At 37.2% G+C, this 22639-nt stretch overlaps 1 pseudogene across 1 annotated transcript; it reads right to left on the bottom strand.

Annotated features, from left to right (window-relative positions):
* Positions 1-2404: 2404 nt before the first annotated feature.
* On the bottom strand, positions 2405-22224 carry LOC143611137 (alanine--tRNA ligase, chloroplastic/mitochondrial-like; annotated as a pseudogene). Its single transcript, XR_013149716.1, has 14 exons — positions 21962-22224; positions 21159-21355; positions 19700-19816; positions 19433-19629; positions 19188-19366; positions 19000-19077; positions 18357-18491; positions 18134-18283; positions 17952-18062; positions 16980-17879; positions 16126-16398; positions 3673-3882; positions 3441-3595; positions 2405-2950 (listed from the first exon to the last, which is right to left on the bottom strand). The product of XR_013149716.1 is annotated as an alanine--tRNA ligase, chloroplastic/mitochondrial-like (transcript).
* Between the last annotated feature and the right edge of the window lie 415 nt (positions 22225-22639).

The following is a 22639-nucleotide window of genomic DNA, read 5'->3' as shown; positions in this document are numbered from 1 at the left end:
CTTGCAGGTGCTGAACGAGAAAAAGATATTCTGTATACCTGCATGGAAAGAAGAAGCCAAGAAATATCAGAGAGTTGTCTCTGTCTGTGTAAGACAGGGAGTTCATGCTTGAAGACGGGAGATACAAGATTTTGGGATTACTAAACACGTGATTGAAGATAGAGATATGAAGCTACTGCCAAAGGGGAGTATGTTGGTGCATGATGTCAGTAGTTCAGTATCTAGTGTTTTGTTTTGTGTCTGTAATCGTGTTAGTTTGATTTGTTTTGTTTTAGATAACTTGTCTCACAAGTTCGCCTGATATAAGCGAACTTGTGGACAAGCGAAGTTAATGACAACTTCGCCTAGGCTGACAAGCGAAGTTGTCGTAGCATATATATTCATGTGTTACGGCTTGTATAGAGGGGGGACCAGAACGTGTAATTGTGATTGATTGTCACGTATTAAAGTGTTGCAATACAACGTGTCTTTTGAGTATTGTAACGTGTGTTCGTGTTCGGTGTTAACGTAGTTTACATCTTACGCTCGTATCGTCTTACGTAGGGATTCCGCACCTACGTAGTACGAGATACTTCCGTGTAGATCCGGCTGGGAACCTACACGCATGTCAGTAGCAACAGAGAATGTGTATATACAAACATATGGAAAGAAAGAAAAATATATTAGGAACACTAACCTCCATTAAGGGACTGAGAGGTGATGATGAATTGTGAGGGCAAACAGACCATACTTATACCATAGAAGTAAAACTGCCGGTCATTTATCGCAACCTTTGATTGCACGATGATTAAGGGTTTTTGATTTTGTACTGCAATTGAAGAGAATGGATGGGAGCTGGAGGGTCCAAATTGAATGAACAACCAATTGAAACTCGGATTTATTGGAGATGCATTGAAGATGAAATCACTACCCACTCACCCGTCAATCAAATTTGTCATAATTTTATTATTATATATAATAACAATAACTATTCAAAGTTGGCTACAAAAAAATTTTGAATTGTAATTTTAAATAAATAATGTGAAGCTTCATTAAGTTATACTCAAAGCTTAAGAACGAATTAATTGAACCACTCAATGGCCTCATCATTTTTTGCACCTCCTTTAAATTAATAGGATGGAACCAATTGTTTGAGTGTGTCTAACTATTGAAATGTCCTTAATTAATAGACGTATAAAGATGTGAAGTTAGTGGGTTTTTATCATTTAATGTTGTTAAATTTTTACCCTCTACCACCTTTGCATTAATTAAAAAACCTTTTGCATCATAAAAGGATTGAAGAGTAATTTCAGAAATAATGAGGTTTCATGAACTTGTACCAAATTAACGCTTTAAAAACAAACGAGGTATTGACAAATTACTTTTCCTACCCAATTATGAAGTTACCAATTTGTCCTCATCATGCAATTGTGAAATTACGATGGTCGTCCTTCACTCCTTAATAATATAATATAGATATATAATTAAGTAGTACATTTTTGTTAACTAAACAAATGGTGATAGGGGTCAGATTAAGTGAACCATGATACCCATATTATTCACAAAGGCAATACGAATAAGCTCATGAAACGATACTGACCACATAAGTCATATCGATTGATCATGTAAATCGTTTTTATATTCTATGACATTAATAAAAAAGTAACATTTATATTTAAATATTTTTCCCTATATGTTAAATGAATAAATGATATGATTGAAATAACAAAAACTTGGCATTTATCTATCTTTAATTTATTTGTTTTGCATTAAATTGGAAATAGAAGGTTTTATAAATCATGAATTATGAAATGTCATTTTTTGCCCTTTTCATTCAATTATGAAATAACCTAATCAAAAGGATAAAAGAGTAATTTTATAAACCATGAATTATGAAATGTCTTTTTTGTCCTTTTCATGCAATTATGAAATGACCTTGGTGCCCATCACTCTTCCTTTATATAATATATATTTTAATTTATTTGTTTTGCATTAAATTGGAAATAAAAGGTTTTATAAATCATGAATTATGAAATGTCATTTTTGTCCTTTTCATTCAATTATGAAATGACCTAATCAAAAGGATAAAAGAATAATTTCATAAACCATGAATTATGAAATGTCTTTTTTGTTCTTGTCATGCAATTATGAAATGGCCTTGGTGCCCATCAATCTTCCTTTATATAATATATTTTAATTTATTTGTTTTGCATTAAATTGGAAATAGAAGGTTTTATAAATCATGAATTATGAAATGTCATTTTTGTCCTTTTCATTCAATTATGAAATGACCTAATCAAAAGGATAAAAAAGTAATTTCATAAACCATGAATTATGAAATGTCTTTCTTGTCCTTGTCATGCAATTATGAAATGACTTTAGTGCCCATCACTCTTCCTTTATATATAATATAGATATAGATTAATAGTTTCCCGTATTTTCCTATTTACTTTAACAATACATAAATATATTTACATTAATCGAATAGATAAAATACCAAACATGAATGAAGCCTTTTATAGACACTAATTTTCTTGTATTTTATGAGCAGCAGACTTTACAATTCACATGCTTTCGCAACTCATATCCCCTTTTCAAAATTTGAAGGGCAATGAGAAAGACACTTCCGTATAACTAGCTTGCTTTCTCAGATAAAAGCGAAACAAGATCGGTATTCGCTTTCTCGAGCGCACTTGACAACTTCTCTGGTTTCCGTCCACCTGCCTGAGCAAAGTTTGGGCGGCCACCGCCACCTCCTCCACACATTTTTGCTATCGGCCCTATGAATTTCCCCGCATGGATCCCCATACCAACTACTGAAGGACTAAACGCAGCAACTAAACTCACTTTATCTTCACCCGGACACGACCCCAATATTATTGCAGCTGGATCTTTTAAAACATCAACAAGATATTCAGCAGCGCTTTTAAGTGAATCAGCATCAGTATCGTCCATAAATTCAACGAGCACCCTAACGAAAACAAGATTCTTTTTCAGTTCGCAAAATCATAATTAATAAAGATATTGGAATCTGTAATAATCCCAAAGGTGATCATGATTTGATTTATAATAATCTAACTTAAGGGGTTTGAACTATGTAAGTGAACCGAACATCCAATGAACCGCTTGGTGGGAATTTCGTTTATTAATAAAACGAACGGACATGAACAAAAATAAATTGTTCATTTTATTAAAAAAACGAACATGAATACATGTTTTGTTCGTTCATTTACGTCCGTTAAACTAATAACAGAAAACTTCATATAGGAAATAATATATATATATATATATATATATATATAATGTTAAGGAATGAATATGAACGAACACAAAAATGTATATTTTAATAGCGAACGAACATGAACAAAAAAATTGTGTGCATGTAAAGTTAAATGAACGAACATGCCCCCGTTCGTTCGGTTTGTTTCCAGGTCTAGTTCAGGAAGTCAAAATCAAGAAACCTGATTTGTGAAGTCCCAACATGAAATGAGTTGTTTGCAAGCACTGACGCTTTATAAACAGCTGTTTTTGCGCGTGCGGCTGAAACTTCACTTTTTACCAATCTTAATTCTTCAATAATTGCTTCTACCCTTGCGGGTACTTCTTCTGCTTTTACCTGTACACCAGAAGATTGATTACAAATCTTGAATAAAAATACATTTATATAATTACATATCATGTATATATAATTACCTTGAGTGCGGAGCAAAGCTGCTTCATGTAGTTATCGCGATCCCTAACGTATTCGATAAAAGCTTCACCAGCAACGGCTTCTATACGTCTTACGCCCGAGGAAATTCCTTGTTCTGAAACTATCTTAAATCCACGAATCTCCGAAGTATTGCAAACATGTGTGCCACCACACAGTTCCATTGATACACCCGGAACATTGACAACACGTACCTAAAAAACATAAATTGTAAAGGAAATAATTAGATACAAGAACCAAATAAATACTACTGGAATATAGTATTTGGGATTTTAGTGTCGAGCCCGCTGGCTCGGTTTAACTCTATATATTGTAATTGTATTGAATGGAATAAATTTAATCTAGTATTTACCATCTTACATTGTATCAGAGCCACCCGAAGCTCTCTACCACTTACGCCACCCACTCACAAATAAACCATAGCTGTCACCACTGCATTCAAACCCTACCGCCCTGTCCAAATTCGTTTTCTTTAGTGAGGATAGGAATTTTTGGAGAAGTAGAATTAAAGTTAACGAGTTTTAGGGAGAAATGAACACTTTAGGGCGTCTATTTTCCTTACTCTGGTCACACACAATAATGGTGTTTTCTTCCCGTGTACATATTATTATTATTATTATTTGTATTATTATTATTATTATTATTATTTACTGTTGGATTTTGATTTCCATATATTGCCCGAGACATATGTATTCTAGAGCTGAGGGTCTCTCTGGAAGCCACCTCTTTATCCATATGGATAGAGGTACGGTGTGCCTACATCCCACCCTCCCCAGACCCTACTTATAGCTTTGCTGTTGGTGGGATTTCACTGGGTATGATTGATTGATTTCCGGTGTTTTCTTTATTTCCAGTTCTAATAAAGGCCTGGTCTCGGTTCAAGATATTACCCGTTCTCGCCCCATTGGAGAAATCAATTGGAACATATTATTTGGTATTCTATTCATTCTCGGTGCCATAGAAAATTGAACGTATTACTTGCAGCAGAGAAGATTTGACATGATCATTACATGTTCAGCAAATCGGATTCTTGGTTTCTCAATGTCACCGGCTCTGTTAAGCAAATCGTTGTTTCAACCGTTTTCTTTTGAAATCTAAGGATCTCATCTCTTAAATCTACGGATTTATTAGACCGCCTCTGACTGGAGCATGAGGGCATGTTCAGCGGGTTTTCGGTCTGATTATTTTTCTGGTGTGCTCAGAATCTCAATCACCACAAACCCGTTTACTTGGATTTTCGTTACATTTCTCGCCGGTTTTATGTCCCTCTCATTCTAGATATGGTATCCCATCTTCCCTGTCTTTATTCTTTTTTTTCTTTTTATGTTCTTGCTGGACCACACGAAGAACGCTACCTGACCATGGTCATAGGCCTTCGGTTTGACACTCCGCCACATAATCACGGTCGCCAGTTGTCCGCTTGTATTCCTTTGTTTCTGTCATATTACAGTCCGCTGCCACCGAAGAATGTCGCTTGATCACAATCACCAGACTTTGGTGATAGGGTTAGGAAAGGCTGAAGAGACTTGTTAGAGAAAAAGAATATTTTAAACTTCTGATATGATTTCATTAATAATACGTACCAAAATAAATAGCAAAACAAGTTACTAAGGACACCCCCCAACTAACAAAAATAGCCACTAAACCCTTACATAAACAAAATAGAAAAATAATTAATAATAATAATAATAATTAACGTAACAATACTCCTCCCTTAATCCACTTTTTGCCCTCAAAAAGTGATTCACGTAACATGGTCTTCATCCTCTTCCGTTGCTTTTCATCCTCCACCTCGAGTATGTAAAGCTGTTTTTTCTTACACTTGTGTCCCGAAAAAAACTTTTCTGTACACCAGAAACATTCCCTTTTAGCCCTTTTTAACTCGAGTTCATCATTTGTTAAACGCCTCGAGCTAAGAGTACCGGGTTTAGATGTCAGTGGCACGGTTGTTGGACTTGGTAACAAGGGGAGTTTTGAAGCATAAACCGGAGGTGTTATTTTGACATCTTCATCTTGCGACCCGTCTTCTACATCCTTAAGTCGATTCATCAAGCTCGTGTTGTTGATATTTTGCATTCTCGTCAACCCATACACCTCATGTAGTGTTTGAGGCTTGAACATCTTTACAGACCCCTTAATTTCTGGTTTAAGGGCCTTAAGATAGAGACTAACAGCTTGGGTTTCACTAAGTGTTACCTTATTCAATAGTGAATCAAAAGCCGTGTTGAGATTGTGAAGCGAACCTGTGAAGCGAACCTGTCTGGTTGAGGGAAGCTATCTCCTCCTAGGGATCCTCAAACATTGAATTAGAAAAACGGGCTGAAATAGCTTGCACATAGTCCCCCCACGAGACATCAGACACGGTAGCGTTACGTGTGCGCGTGAAAGCCCTGTGCCATTTGATCGCGTCCCCTTCTAAATGAACAATAGCGCACCTGAGTTTCATCTCCACCGGAGTTGCATCAATCGCGAAAAAGTGTTCGCAACGATAAAGCCAACCTTATACATCTTCACCCGAGAACTTGGGAAATTCAACCTCGATTCGCATGGGCCGGGTACCCTTTGAGTCTGCATCACCAAGAGAGGACGATGAACTCAAGCTAAACCCACCCCCGCTAAACTGGACCGATCTATCCCGCACCACCTTCAAGATCTCTTCTTGTTGTTTGGCTGATTGTTCTTGTTGTTTCATTAGTACCGATAGCGCGGCTTGGATCTCTATGATTGCTTTCTCATGATTCTTGAGAGTGTTATCAACATCTTGGTTGCTTGTGTTCGTCATGATAAAAGGAGTAATTCCGACTGGAGATCGAAACGACTCAGATACCCTTGATAGGGTTAGGAAGGGCTGAAGAGACTTGTTAGAGAAGAAAGAATATTTTAAACTTCTGATATGATTTCATTAATACGTATCGAAATAAATAGCAAAAACAAGTTACTAAGGACACCCATCAACTAACAAAAATAGCCACTAACCCCTTACTTAAACATAATAATAATAATAATAATAATAATAATAATAATAATAATAATAATAATAATTAACTTAACATTTGGTTTGACAAACCACCGCACGACCACGGTTGTGGAGTGTCCATTGTTTCTTTTTTTTTTTCAAGTTTTTCATGACACTGATTGTGTCTATCCTTGCGGGGATAATGAACTTGAACCGGGAAGCCATGGACCGAACTAATGGCAAGTTAACCTAACCTTAGTGTCAGGGGTCCAACAGTACGTCGTCATGCTTATCTGTCGCTGCTCCTTCGTCAGACCACGGTCCTCACCATACCCTTTTGAAGAACTATGTGATCACTAAATTGAAGAATATGGATTATTTTTCCGGCGAAGTCAAAAAGATAGTGGATTTTTGGCAGAATTTTGGACCTACAAGTCAAGAATCGAGATCAAGACTAGTTTTTTTTATTGTTATTCTTATTGTTATTTGTTATTGTTTTGTTATTGTTATTATTGTTGTTGTTCTTTGTTTTATGTTTCTTTTCTTGCATTTCTTCAAGTGAGTGTCAGATTTTCTACCACTCTGACTGCGGGGATCACTGGAATTATAGTATTTAGGGTCTTAGTGTCGAGCCCACGGGCCATGTTTAACTCTATTATATTATTGAATGAATTCAATTCAGTCTTTATCATCTTACAAATACAGCATAAAAACACACTTTATTGGTTTGACCCTATATATCTATACAATAAAAAATATAGCTACTAGAAATTTAGCCGCTCAATAATCATGCAATACTTAGAATAATTGAATTACGAGATTGCATGAAAATTGCTACTTTCCGTCAACTAGAAAAAGTTAATATCAAAATTTAAATATACCCTTCAAAATATTTACCCATTTCATTAAATACAATTTATAATATTACCATAGTACCATTTTCTTTCTTGTTAGAGCATTCGCATCTCTTCCTGGCTTCCCCAATTCCCCTATCTCCAAATCTATAATTACACTAAAAATCACAACTTTTCTATCTTCGTTTCAATTAAATAATATTTTTTATACATTTATCGGTACCTTTTTTCTCTCCTCCACTCAGAACCACTATAAAAAAATATTAAAAACTTTATAGGGTGAAACAATAACTATTCAAATATATAGACAAATCATTACATTTTCTCTCCTACACTCACAACACCCTAAACAACTCCCTACCTTATAAAAACTCCACTCACAAAAAAATGAGGGATATGATGTAAATGCTCTTACAGTCTAAACTCACACATCCTAATCAAGTTTCAATTGCTATCATAGCGGTTAAGCTCTTTCCATCTGTTCATGCCGTTCAAACTAGTCTAGACCTGGTCGTAATTGGCGGTGTGCGGTGGTTAGCGGCATAGAGATCGACAGTAATATTTTTTTCTTTTTTGATTTTCGGTACAAAGTTTTGAACGAAGGAATTTGTTTTTCGATTTTGGATTTTGCAATCAAATTATTTGTGGGTCTTTAACAAATCACAAGCTGCCAACATCAAAACACTTTATTGTGGGATTTTATATTGCAATCACCTTAGGACTTTGGAGTTTGCAATGACCAAGAAAAAAAACCAAAGAAGTAGGTTTTATTTTTTGGTAAACTTTTAAACAAGAAAATCAAATCTGGTTTTCGTTCGTGAAGAAATAGAAGAGTTTGTGTTTAGATATTTGTTGGAGATTGGTTTCGGGACCGGGAATTAATTCCAATTGAAAGAGCAAACTAGAAAAGAAAGTAAAGATAGGAAATAAACTATGGTGATTAGGGAACTTCCAGTATTGACGAAATCAAACTACAAAGCATGGTCGACCAAGATTGAGGTATTTCTAAAAGGATTATGGCTCTTGGGATGTTATCTTGGTTTTAAATTGTGTAATGCGCTCTGATGCGATTGGTCTCAAAATCTGTTGCGTGATGCGAACGCATCACGTGTGTGTTGCGTTCTTTAACATATTACTAGAAATTATAATTACACATATTACTTTAACATATTTCTTCATTAGATGGTTAAAAAAAATTAACTATACATATTATTTAGTATGTTAACTCTTAAAAACTTAAAAAATATAAAGTTTAGATAAATGAATGCGAAAAGAAAAAAATAAAATAGAAGGGTGATTGCAAGAAAATAGGAGAAATAATAAGGAACAGTTATGAGTAAATAATATTGAAGAGTTTAATAACCAAAATTAAAGACCACGTTAGTCAACATGATTCAACTGAATCTGAAAGAACCAAAACTAAAAAGAAACCACTTAATTTAAGAGTCGCTATCTATTCAATTGAAGATTTGAAGAACCGAATCGAAGAACCACCGCTTGCCATCGACTCAATTGATGATTTTATGTGTTACGCTATTTCTATTCAACTGAAGCCCTATTTCTTATCAAAAGGTTTGACAAAATTTCAAAATTATAGAAAATCCAAAATTGCAAGTCAGCGCATATTGCGGAAATTAGCGCAAATTCACCGCATCTTGTAATCCCAATGCAATAACCGTCGCGTTGCGCTCTCACTAGTGCAACAACAGACGAATCACGCATTATGCGCGCAATTTAAAACCAAGGATGTTATTGAACCTACAGTTGGCTTAGCTACTTGACGTAGTTGTAAATGAAAAGAAGATGTACACAACATTGGGGTACATATGCCAGCATTGGGGTACAAGTTATGAATGCTAAGGAAGTATGACGTGCTTTGAAGATTTGATTTCTTGGAATTGATTATGTATAAAAGGAAGAAGATGAAAAAGCAGCTCAAGAAGCCACTGAGAAAGAAAAATTTGATGTGATTGTTCAAGAAGAACAAGCACGTAAGAAGGAAGCTCATGAAGCTGCATAGAAAGAAGAAGCTTTGCAAACTCTTTTAAAGAGTGAAGAAAAAGAAAGACTGGATGAAGAAAAAGAGAGAAATTCTTCAGAAAAAGAAGAGAAGATGGTGAATCTTCAGCTAAGTTTTTCTAACTCAAAACAACCTTGAAGATGTGAACACTGTTAAGATAAGTGAGCAAAAGCAAAGCAAGAAATCTACTACTGATCATGATGATGAGAGAAAGGATATGATACCTACCAAATGAAAGGAATAATGCAGCTAACAAGTCTGCAGATTTAGAACTGTGTGTAAAAGTCAACAATTGAGCATTTGTTGATGAAAAGTCAGAATCAAATGAAAGGTTCAAAATAATTTTCAAATGAAATGCCTAGCAAGGTCTGTTAAAGAAAGAATGAATAACCCATCAGCAGGTTTTGAGCAAAGAAAGAAAAGAAAAGTTTAAAAAAAGAACGTGGAGCATGAAGTTGTATATGAGATCAATGTAGATGGTTTTAACAATGAATTCAAGACGAATCAACGATTAAAACTGAAGAGTCAAGAGTGCTATTGGGAATTCAAGACCTTGGCGATACAAAAGCAAGAAGAAGAGCAATTCAAGATTAGGGGGGGGGGGGGTGAATGAAGGTTAATCTTGAATTATTAATTAAGTTAATGGTTTATTTTGTTATGTTATTTTAATTAATTGAATTGTAATAGGTTTAGTAAAGTTTTTCTGTTGGAGAGTGTAAAAGGGATTATGTGTATTGAATTAATAAAATATACAAAGAGAGTAAATCTATATATACAAGTGGGAAACCCTAATTGTATCCAAAACTGGGCCCATGGGCTTTCTAGCTAACTATATGACGGGCTATAACCCAATACACAAATATACTACTAACACTACTCCTTAAGTTGGAGCAAAGATCTTAAACATGCCTAACTTGTTACAAATCTGAGTTTTTCGGAGAGGTTTAGTGAGAATGTCTGCTAGCTGAAAGTTTGTCTTCACATGAACTGGTTGAATGGATGACTGATCTGTTTGTGTGCCTACTACTCGATCTCTGATAAGGTGGCAGTCAACCTCAATATATTTTGTCCTCTCATGAAATACTTGATTTTTGGCTATGTGAATAGTTGATTGCCTATCACAGTATAACCTCTTCAAGAAGGTTAATCAAGCATCATGTGGTGGCGTTGATAGCCGAAAGACAAGGGTACATGCACCAATCGGCGTTGTCCCGATGGTTGAGTGTCATGTTCCTTATGTCCAAGGCTTGATACAAAACTACTATCGAGTCGGGGTCTCACCGGAAGCAGCCTCTCTATTCCTAAAGGGTAAAGGTAAGGTTGTCTACATCTTACCCTCCTCAGACCCTACCATAGCTTTTGCTATTGGTGGGATATAGTGAGTACGATGATGATGAGTATAACCGCATCAAGTCGTTAGAAACAACCTTGAGATCTATGAGAAGACGACGTACCCATGTCATCTATGATGTTACATTTGCCATGGCTTTATACTTCGATTCGGCACTCGACCGGTATATCGTGTGTTGCTTCTTACTTTTCCATTATACAAGATTTCCTCTAATGAACACATAATATCCGGTGGTAGATCGTCGAGAGATCGGACAACCTGCCCAATCTGCGTCTGAAACCCTGATATCCGACCATCTCTTTCTTCTGTGAAGGCACCCACACGGCAATGACCCTGATCAGGAATATAATATACCCAAACCTGGTGTGGTCTTAAGATATCTTAAGACACGAAGGGCATCGTCCCAGTGACCGGTGTATGGTGCCGCCATAAATTGGCTCAGAAGATTGACAGTAAAGGAAATATCCAGTCGTGTGACAGTCAAATAATTTAGTTTACCAACCAATCGTCTGTATCGCTCTGGATCCTTCACTGATCCCCTTCCTCCGGGAGGAGCTTCTTTGTAAGAAGCATCGGAGTATCAACTAGCTTGCAGCCTAGTAAGCCACATTCGGTAAACATATCAAGGACATACTTCCGTTGAGAGAGAAGTATTCCTTGTGGAGATTGAGATCCCTCTATGCCCAGAAAGTACCTTAGTCGACCTAAGTTGCTAACCTAAAACTGAGACTGAAGAAACTATTTTGAGTTCGGTAATCCCAACTTCAACATCACCTGTGATTATGATATCGTCCACATAAACAACTACAATAATTCGTTGGCCTTTTTGGTGTCTAAAGAAGACAGAGTGATTATATCACTATGAGTCATCCCAAATTGTCCCATAACACTAGAAAATCGACCAAACCATACCATGCCCTGGGAGACTGTTTAAGACCATACAGAGAACAACGTAGCATGCAAACCTTCGAGGCCTCCTCCTCGACGATAAAACCAGGTGTCTGCTCTATGTAAACCTAAACCTCCTACTCAAGAACACCATTAACGGAGGCGTTCTTGATATCAAGCTGATGGAGCGGCCAATGATTAATGGCAGCAAGGGCAATGAAGATACGGACAGATGGCATAGCAACCGAGGAGAAAGTTTCATCATTGTCAATGCCATATGCCTGAGAATACCCCTTAGCGACCAACCGAGCTTTTTAAGAGATGTAAAGAACCATCCGGGTGTAGCTTAACTGTGAACACCCAACAACAACCAATAATACGCTTCCCCACGTGAAGCATCTCAAGATCCCATGTATGATTAGATCTTAGGGCCTGAGTTCTTCTTCCATAGTCTGTCGCCATCCTGGGTGAGCGAGAGCTGTTGTCACATTCTTGGGAATCGGGTAGGAATCAAGGGTAGTGGAGTAGGCATGAGCTTCAAGAGATAGGTGAGAGTAGCCAACATAATCCTGAATAGGTAACGGGTGCAGTGTCGTGGTTCTTTGTGAAAGACGATAGGTATATCGAGAAAGGGAGCACTAGGAGGGTCATACATAAGGTCATGTTGTGTAGTGGTGGTGGTATTTGGTTTGGGAGTGGTTGGGGAGGATGGAGTAGGCAAAGAGACGGTTGGGTCAGAAGGTAGTGGAGCTGAGGATGTACCGACATCATGGCCCGGTTGAGAATCAGGAGACTCCAATGTTTGATTTTGCTTCGACGACTATATGTGAAAAGTAAAGGTGGAGATTTTGTCGGTGGGTCCATGGTAGGAGAATCAGAAGCAGTCGAGACCGGAGGATCAGATGGTACACCAGCATAGGAAGAGTGGGAATAAGAGTAGATGTGGCTATATAAAGGTAGTGGGATGCACAAGAAAGTAAGGACATGACTCATGAAAAGTGACATCGGCACTGGTAGTATCGATGAAGGGAAGGGCTATAGCACCGATACCCTTTTCGAACTCGAGAATAACCAAGAAAGACACAACGAATAGCTCTAGGATCAAGTTTAGTGATTTTCGGACGATGGTCATGTACATAGGCCACACAACCAAAAACTTTAGATGCAAGTGAAAAGGGAGTGCCATTAGGAAACAGGATAGAAGGACAGGTGTCAGCATGCGGTTAATCAGATAAGTGGCAGTAAGAACGATGTCTCCCAAAATCTGTGGAACATGAGACTGGAACATGAGTGTGCGAGCAACATCCAATAGGTGACGATTTTTGCGTTTGCGTTCAGAAACCATTTTGTTGGGATGTATATGCATTCGAAGATACATGAATAATGTCGTGGGATTTTAAATACGAAGTGAAGTCGGTGGAAAAATACTCTTTTGCATTATCGGATCGTAAGGTCTTAATTGATGTGTTAAACTGATTACGGACATAAGCATTAAATTCACAAAAGGTGGAAAACACCTCACTACGAGATTTTAATAAGTAAACCCAAGTAGCACGAGAATAATCATCATTAAAGGTAATAAAATATTCAAAACCCAAAGTAGACTTCGTAGGGCAAGGGCCCCATACATCAGAATGCAAGAGTTCAAAAGGAAAACTGACTCGATTAGACACTCTAGGAGGATAGGGACGTATGGTATGTTTACCAAGTTAGACACGACTCAATGAAAGTTAAAAGATGAAAAGGGTAAATTCGGTCTCATTTGCTTCAAAACCGCTATAGAGGAGTGACCCAATCGACAGTGCTCCTCCTTGACTCTTCTCTTGAAACACATATATTCGCTGTAGAATGTGACGGAAAGGATAAGCGGTAAAGACCTCCTGATTCAAAACCTGTGCCAATCAGACGGTTCGTCCCTAGTTCCTAAAAGATATAGTGAGTAGGATAAAATTTGGCTGAACAATTATTTTGATTTGTAAGTTGGCTTACCGAGCAAAGGCTATCGGGAAATTTAGGGACAAATAAAACAGATGAAAGGTTTAGGTTTGTTGAATTATTGATGGATCCAATGCCAAAAACAGGGCATGAGGAACCATCAGCAAGTAGAACTGGTTGGTGGGAAACTTTATGAAGGTTGGAAAGAATACCCAAGTTCCCAGTCATGTGATGAGTAGCTCCAGAATCGATAACCAAGATGAGGAGAGACTAGGAAACGTACTTGAATCGGCAGCATTAGCGCGTGGAGGAGGGGGGTTGTCTGAGAAGCTAGAAGATGCTAGAGTCGACAATAATCTTCTTCGCTAAACGTGTAGGCTGGGGTAGCACTTGGATCGGGAGTCTCACCAGTAGTGGCCATGCGAGCTTTGGGTCTAGGAGGTGGCCGACTTCTAGGAGGACGGTTCGGGTAATCCCATTTCGTGTGACCAGGTTCCTTACAATAGTGACAGACAATACCACTGCCTCTTCCGACTCCCTTTTTGTGAGTTTGATGGGAGCCTCGGCAAATACTTTTACGAGTGTGGGAGTTTCATTAGGACGATACATCTCACGTAGTAAATGGTACGTTGATGCAACATAAGAAGTGGCAGCAGGGTTGCTCAACAATAGAGGTCGAGCACTTGAGTACTTAGGTGATATACCGGCAATGAATGTCATGACATCCATTTTACTGTATCGCTCCTCCTAAACTTTTATATCAATAATGGGTGGAAACATAGAGCGAAGTTCATCTCGGATCGTTGAAAAACGGGTAAAGTAATCAGTGAAAGAATAATCTCCTTGTTCAACCCTGCTGTAGGCCACCTGGACCACCACAGAGTATGCATGGGTGAAAAATTCCTTAGCAGAGAATGATGAGGAAGGTGTTCCCACATATCTTTTACGGTGGGGAAACTTTGGGCAATAGTGAGTATATGTGGCTCCATGGCATTCCTCAGTGCCATCTACATTCCACTATCACCAATTAGCCATTCACAAGAAATCGGATCACGAGGTTGTTTAGTGAGACGGTCTTCTTTGTCTACACTTGTAAGACCTTTCTGAACAAAGAGGCTCCACAACCCCCAATTACTAGAATCAAGTTTGACCGGAATGCGAAAAACAACTGAATAATTAATAATACCTGGAGCAATCTGATTTTCAAAAGTCTTTTTGTCTCCCATTGGATCTAATAGTTACTTATCGAACGAATACAAGCACCCGAACCAAAACAAAAAACAGAAGGTTGCCGGTTGGAAAAACTAACACGACATGAAGGTTCGTAGAAGAATTTTAAGTAACCTGGAAAAAACCCGGTGGCCGGAGGTGAGGTCATGTGCTGTTACGCGGCGGCACTTGGGCGGCAACGGTAGCGGCAGAGTACAGGTGGCGCGTGCGGCGGTGGTTTGGCGGCGGCTTTTTAGGGGTGGTAAATCGGAGGGTGCTGATGATGATGGCAGAGGCGATGACAGTGAAAGGTGTCTTGAAAAAAGATTTCGTGACCTGAGTAGAAAGTAAAGCGAATAGGGGTTTATTTCAGATCTAGGGGTTAAGTTTCAGATCAGATGGCGGCTAGGGTTTGGAACGAGAGTCGTAGCTCTAATACCATGTAAAAGGAATGATGTTTATTAAATTAATAAAATATACAAGTGAGAAACCCTAATTGTGTCATCTATATATACAAGTGGGAAACCCTAACTGTGTCAAAAACTGGGCCCATGGGCTTTCTAGCTAACCATATGATGGGCTGTAACCCAATACACAAACATACTACTAACAGAGAGAAGTTTAATAATTGTCTTGGAGAGCAAGTTACGTAGATCTATAAATAGGGGTCTAGGTTATTGCTTTTTGTGTGTCAAGGAGTCTCTTCTCTATGTAAGTTTGTTAAGTTCGTTCGTTAAGTTCGTTTGATTATATGAAAGAGTCGATGGTTGTCACCCCAATATCTAGTGTTCGTTTGTCTGATTCGATTGTTTGTTCCATCTGGCCAACAGTTTTAAGGGGTATAAATTCTGAAAAAGGGGCATACTCGATATTAGGATTCTAGGTGTGGTACGTATGATATTATTATTATACACGTTTTGAAGAAGAAAAGAATTATTCCATTATGTCAAAATGAGTATATTAGAAGTTACGTTTTTTTATGTTTACGGTCAATTGCGGATTTTTTTTGTTAACATCAACAAGTACATCGAATATCCCTACAGTTTATAATATGTTATCACACTTTGCATTAAAGTTAACACCGGTTAGTGAAAAGGACAAAAGTGCGACAATATATGAACTTCAAGTCGTTTAGTGTACTTATTGAAGTTAAGGACAGAATCAAATAGAGGAACGTAACTTGTAATTTACTCTAAAAATTTAAGATATTTTTCTAAAACATACCTCTTCGCCATATTTTTCTCCAAACATTGCTATTGCCCCAGCACTTTTAGCATCAGCAATAGGCATTACTTCAGTTTGGAGAGGAGTTGCATCTCCAATCCATTCATTGATTAAATCTTCAATTCTTGTTAACTCATGATCAAGAAGCTGTCGATGGAAGTTGAAATCAAATCTTAGTCGTTCAAATGCCACCATTGAACCAGCCTGTGATGTCTCTTGTCCTATAACTTTCTTCAGCGCCGCTTGTAACAAATGAGTAGCCGTATGATGAACCTAAAAACATATTTGTTTTTAAACAACTTAAATAATTATAATTACTCATGATAGAGTACTACACGGATGGTCCTGTGGTTTTTAGGCCAAATTTTGGATTGCGTCCCTAATGTTTAAAAGTTACCTTACCGTTTACTCTATGAAACGGTCCTTGGGTCAGGTAAAATGGCTATTATGCCCTTTTCAAAAGTTACATATCTAAGCCGTTAATATTTCAATCTTTTAAATTTTCAATTCAACCCCTTATACTTCTTATTATTGCTATTATTATTTTTATTACTAATTTTATAATTATTACTACTATTACTATTATTATTTATAACACGTCCGTAATGTGTTCGTTCATTTTCGTTATTTTATTTATTTTCTCACACATTATTATTGTTATTAATATTACTACCACTATTATGTTTTGTTTTAACTCGCAGCAGGAGTAGTAGTACTGTAGTAGTAATAGCAATAATAATTTATGAAAGAGAAAAAACATGCAATTTTAAAACATTAGGGACAAAATCCAAATTTTGACCTAAACCACTGGGACATACATATTCCGTGTAATTTACTCTGATTATAATAGTTACCTTTGCCCGCTGCCTTAGTTTTGCATCGACTGCAGCTTCAACTTCTTTACCAACTGCAACGCTTCCTTCTTTAATCACGCCTTTATGTACAAATATGTTTCCTAACGACTTTTGCACATCACCTATCTCTATAACGCTACCGTTGACCTTTAGTACTCCACGGTCTCCAATTTGACCACCGGACTCAGCATAAAAGGGTGTACGATCCAATAAAACTTCAACTTCATTTCCTTGCGAAACCTCCACAACCGATTTCCCACTCAACAAAAGACCCTTAATCACCGCTTTAGAATAAAGGGTATCGTAACCGATAAACTCAGTGTCAGGAATATTCTTGGTCAACTCTGACCCGTTTTCAACTGTGAGTTTGACCGTGTTATGTGCGGCTTGTGATTGCCGCCTTTGATTTTCCATTTCTATGTCAAAACCGCTCATGTCTATAGTAACCCCACGTTCATCAGCCACTTCCATGGTTATTTCAACTGGAAAACCATAAGTGTCGTACAAAAGAAACGCGTCTTTTCCCGACAAACACGGACCGATGTTGTTTATATTTGCTTTTTCTAAAGCATCATCCAACATTTCTTCTAGAAGCTTCTCGCCTTTTTCTAATGTTACCACAAAACGTAACTCTTCTCGTTTTAACTCTTCTAGAATACGATATTTTCTTGATTTTAATTCGGGGTCGATTTCATTACTCAAATCTATAACCTTTTCAGCAACAATTGGCAAAAACGTCCCTTCGAGGTTGCCAACTTCATCTCCACGTATATCGAGTAATCTTCCCATACGTACTGCCCGCCTAATAAGGCGTCTGACCACATAACCCCTACCGATGTTTGATGGGAAAACACTGTCTGATATTAGGTAAACAATCGCCCTCATGTGATCACCGATAACCTAATTAATCAAGTTACCAAACTCATCAAATGTTTCATCATAGGAGGAGAAACAACGCAGTAGAGTACGTACTTTAAGTTTGGTTTTTGTAGAATCGTCTGCAAGGGCATACGAGACATCTGCCAATTCCGACACTTTCTCGATAATCGGGAAAATCAAATCAGTTTCATAGTTGTTGGGAACCTGTTAAAAAACAAAACTGTTAATGTTCCAACGTGCTAATTTGACAGCATGAAAGGGAGTTTTTCGAATACCTTTTGCAAGATGCGGGCCATGCGTTCTAAGCCCATACCTGTATCTATATTCTTCTGTTTGAGGGGTTCTAAAGAACCGTCATCTCTTTTGTTGAATTGCATGAAGACAAGATTGTAGAACTCTATAAACCTCGTATCATCATTCAAATCCTAGGTATGAACATTAAAAGTCAACATCATGATGAAAAGGTCAACACCACCTGCAACCAAGACTAGAACTTACAACATCTGAGTGTCCCCTATCCGGATGGAAATCATAGTAGATTTCTGAGCAGGGCCCACATGGGCCCGTCACACCGCTTGTCCAAAAGTTGTCTTCTTCACCCATCTTCTTTACACGGTCTGCAGGAACACCTATCTGTAGCAAACACACAACAGTAACATATAATTAACGTTTTCTTCCTCTTTAATCTTCTTTAAGCCAACTTCGTGTTGTTAGCTAAACTGTAAAAAAGATAATAAAATAATAATAATAATAATAACTGTGTTTAAAAAACTCAGTCGTTTACATCTATTACAATTCAGCCCATTTATTTTACTAGTAGACGCTTAATACTTATTCTAGCTGTAACATAGGTCAAAAGGGTTAATTATTTGATATAGAATAAGTAGTCAAAAAGTAATAATTTTACCAATACTATAATAATTTGAATAAAATGAGAGGTTTTTATGCATTAAACAACATATGAATTGTAAGACACAAGTTCTTTAAAGCTAACCTTGTTTGAGTTTCTAAAGATCAAATAATTCAAACTGGCCAATGGGTGCGAATGATTATGGTTCAAAATATTCATTCTATTCAAAACATTTATACAAAAGTGGGGTGGTCAAACATTATATTCAATAAAAACTGATGTTTCATTCACCTCATTATGCCATATTGCATATGTTTCTTCATCCTTTTCATAGACACTATCCATAAGTTCTCTGCAGGCAATCCAAATCTGAAACAAAAGCAAGATACTTGTAACTGAAACAGTCTTAGGATGCATATTATCAGATGGTTTAATTTCAAATTTTGAATATTTTTTTATGTATTGAGAAACTGTCATACTCTATGGTTGAAAGTTCCCAAGCCCACTTAATCGCATCTTTCTTGAAGTAATCACCAAAGCTAAAATTCCCGAGCATCTCAAAAAACGTATGGTGTCGAGATGTTCTACCCACATTCTCAATATCATTGGTACGTATACACCTTTGCGAAGTAGTAGCACACGGTACTTGCCTCGCCGCCTGCTTGAATAAAGAAAGCAAGTTGTTAGAAAGAAAAGAAACTGAATAGCTAGCTAGGTACGGTACCTTTCCAAGAAAAATAGGCTTGAACTGAAGCATGCCGGCAATGGTGAGTAGAACAGTAGGATCATCAGGCACAAGAGAAGAACTTGGAAGAATCTTGTGACCTCTTGCAGCATAAAACTCAAGAAACCGCCTTCGAATGGAATTCCCGCTAGTAGGAACCTCCACTGGATCATCTTCTGTGAGAGGTTGTACCGAGGCTGAAAAATAATTAGGCTAGTGTTAGGCGTATAAATATTAATAATAATAATAATATGAAGAAGCACACACCTGATGCAGCAGCATTAGCATTAGCATTGTTGAGTGAGTGTGAAGTCCTCTTCCTCCTCCAACTCCTCCTGTGTTTGGATATTAAACTTGGTAGGACTGAGTGTCTGAAACCTCCTCCTGTTTTTTTTTAATAAAACCAGCCAAGCCAATTTAATTAATACCATGGTTCTACTTCAAAATTAATCTGAATTTTCCTTCCGTGGCCTAGAATTAAATTATGCAAACTACCTGGGGATAAAGAAGGAGAAATTCGAGTGGAGGAATGAAAGGGTGCAAACGAGCAGGGAAGCCTAGCGGTCGAGACTACTTCCATGGCACTAGTAAACAGATAACAAACCCAAACCAACGAATCCAAGATTTCAACTTACTCGATTATTTATTTATTTATTTATTTATTATTTTCCCCAACAAAGATAAAATCCTTCACATATATCTTCTCACTGGTCTTTTAAATGCGAAGCAACTAAAAATTAAATTACATGTTTCTCCTCCCGCTCCGTATTCATTCATAACTTAAAGTATTCATAACTTAAATTACTCTCAACAGAAAACTAAATAATAATCATAAACCAATAAAACACAAAATTATAAAAAACAAAATGTTTATCTATCATCCCTCGCTACAAAACAAAAACAAAACCTTCTCAATCTAGCCATCGGGTTTAGTTTTTGGCTTTACTTTAGCTTTTATAGTTAGATTTTTCGAGGTATATGGTTTTCTTACCACGGGGGGGGGGGGGGGGGGGGGGGGGGGTTGTTAGGTAGGGGGTTTTGGTTTTTGGTTGAAAGCACGCAAAATTAAGGGTAAAATAGTCATTGCATAAATTATTTTTAATTAAAAAATAAATTAAAATGGGTAAATTTCTTATTTTTATGATTAATGAGGGAAATATGCAATTAAAATTTTGGGTTGGGTAAATATGTATTTAAAGAGATAGGTAGGAGGAAACAAAAAACCTTCTCGGTAGCGTCACTCTGACGAGGGGATTTTTTTTTTCAACGTGCCAATATAGAAAGCTCTAATGCCACATGAGAATCCATATCGGGATCTATTCTAGTTATTCGGTATATCGATGTATTAATCAGTTAGGTTTAATTGTGTGAAGTGTGTGTGTACAGAGAGAATTTGACAAAGTAATGAGGCTTAAACATGTAAATCAAATTGATAACTATTTATTAGCTTATTAGAATTACATAAGCTCATTCGTTGACATCTCTAGTGTATGAGTTTGATTTTAAACGAATGTTGTCCATTCTCCAACACCATAGGCGAATGTCATCCAAAATAGGTGAATAAACCTCATACGCTAATGGTACCTATTTGTTCATTCTAAGATCATACAAGTACAAAGTAAAATACAAACATATAATATTGCATTAACATTATTCACCATCTTCGTCTTGGGTGGCTCCACCAAAGCTTTGGGATAAAGGACGGTTTTAACTTCCTTCCGCTTACCCTTAGGGTTGGTGGTGTTATCCTTCATAACTGGTTCTTTAGTTTCAGTTTTACTTCTACTTTTCTCTAGTCCAATCAAGTTTACTGGTTCTAGTTTGTCATCACGGTCGACAATTTCATCAACATCCTCAACCATAGGGATGAGCTTGGTACAGTACCCGTATTCGTACCCGTACATGTACCTAGTTGTACTCGTACTGAAAATCAATAAAAACATGTACCAATACTTGTACCAAATTTTTCGGTATAGTACGTGTATTTCGGTGCGACACCTGTTTTTGTACCCTTTGCCTCTTTATTTCCAAATCTTCGACGATCTTGAAATCGGTAGCAATACGAGTAGCAAACAACCTGAATTAGTCTGGCTACCAGTACTTGTATAGGTATGTGATGGGTACCAAATAGTAAAAGTACCAAATTGGTCGCCGATTTAATGATAGTATTGAAAACCCCTAATCTGGTCGCCGACTTTAAGTAATTTATATTTTTGTTTGAGTTTGGATGTTATATTATTTAATATTGAAGAAACATTTGGTACTTGTTCAAATGATAAAATGGTTGGAGAATTCATTTTATATATTAAATATAAAAATCTCAATTAAACCCTTACATGTTCCAAATATGTACAAAATATCAAACATACCCGTACATGTACCCGATTATACATGTACCAAAATTCAACAAAAACGAGTACTAATACACATACTGAATAGGCTAAATTGGTACAGGTACGGATATGAATACGTGTACGGGTATTTTATGAGTACGAGTACGGGTATTTGGGACAAAATGTTCATCCCTACTTCACCACCCCTTTAGCAAGTGGTGGCGGTCCAACTTTATTATTCTTCGAGCTACCTGATTGACATATTCTTCGAGCTTGAGCTGAAATGTTGCGGGTTGTTGTTGCATCACTTGGTAGTTGACCCGGTTCTTTTAATGATGCCAAATTTGTTGCTAGCTGCCCCACTTGTTTCTCAACTGCTGCCGATAAATTGTCTCTCAGCTCTTTTTGTTTCCGTATGTCTGTCACAATCTTCAGCAACACATCCAACTTTGTATGCATAGATTCTCAGTACCCGAGGACCCTTTTGTTGGTCCTGATTATGCCCACCTGAAGAACTATTACCCCACTAATTATCTCTGTTATACCCCCGATTTTCGTTTTGATTATACAAATTTTGCTGATAACCACTTTGACGATAATTACTTTGATGTTGGTTCTGACTCAAGCCTTGAAAATTTGGGTTCGACTGAGTAGCAGCATTCTCGTATATGAAGTTTAGTGGTTCCTCAAGCCCGAGTGGTACGTGTTTGAATTAAAACCTTGACCTCTGGTATCTTCATATGCATAATCAACTTCTTAAGGCTCATCTTCATCTTCATAATTGGGACAAATTTCTACATTATGTCTTAGTTCCCACAATCTTCACAAACTTGGAACTTTACCAACCTCTTTCTTGGCATTTCCTTTCTTCAAC

Source organism: Bidens hawaiensis, unplaced genomic scaffold (assembly GCF_021521415.1).
Source record: "Bidens hawaiensis isolate Kalapana, Puna unplaced genomic scaffold, B.hawaiensis_p1.1 tig00029614_1, whole genome shotgun sequence".
NCBI classification, from domain to species: Eukaryota; Viridiplantae; Streptophyta; class Magnoliopsida; order Asterales; family Asteraceae; genus Bidens; species Bidens hawaiensis.
This window is presented reverse-complemented; position numbering and strand designations above follow the sequence as displayed.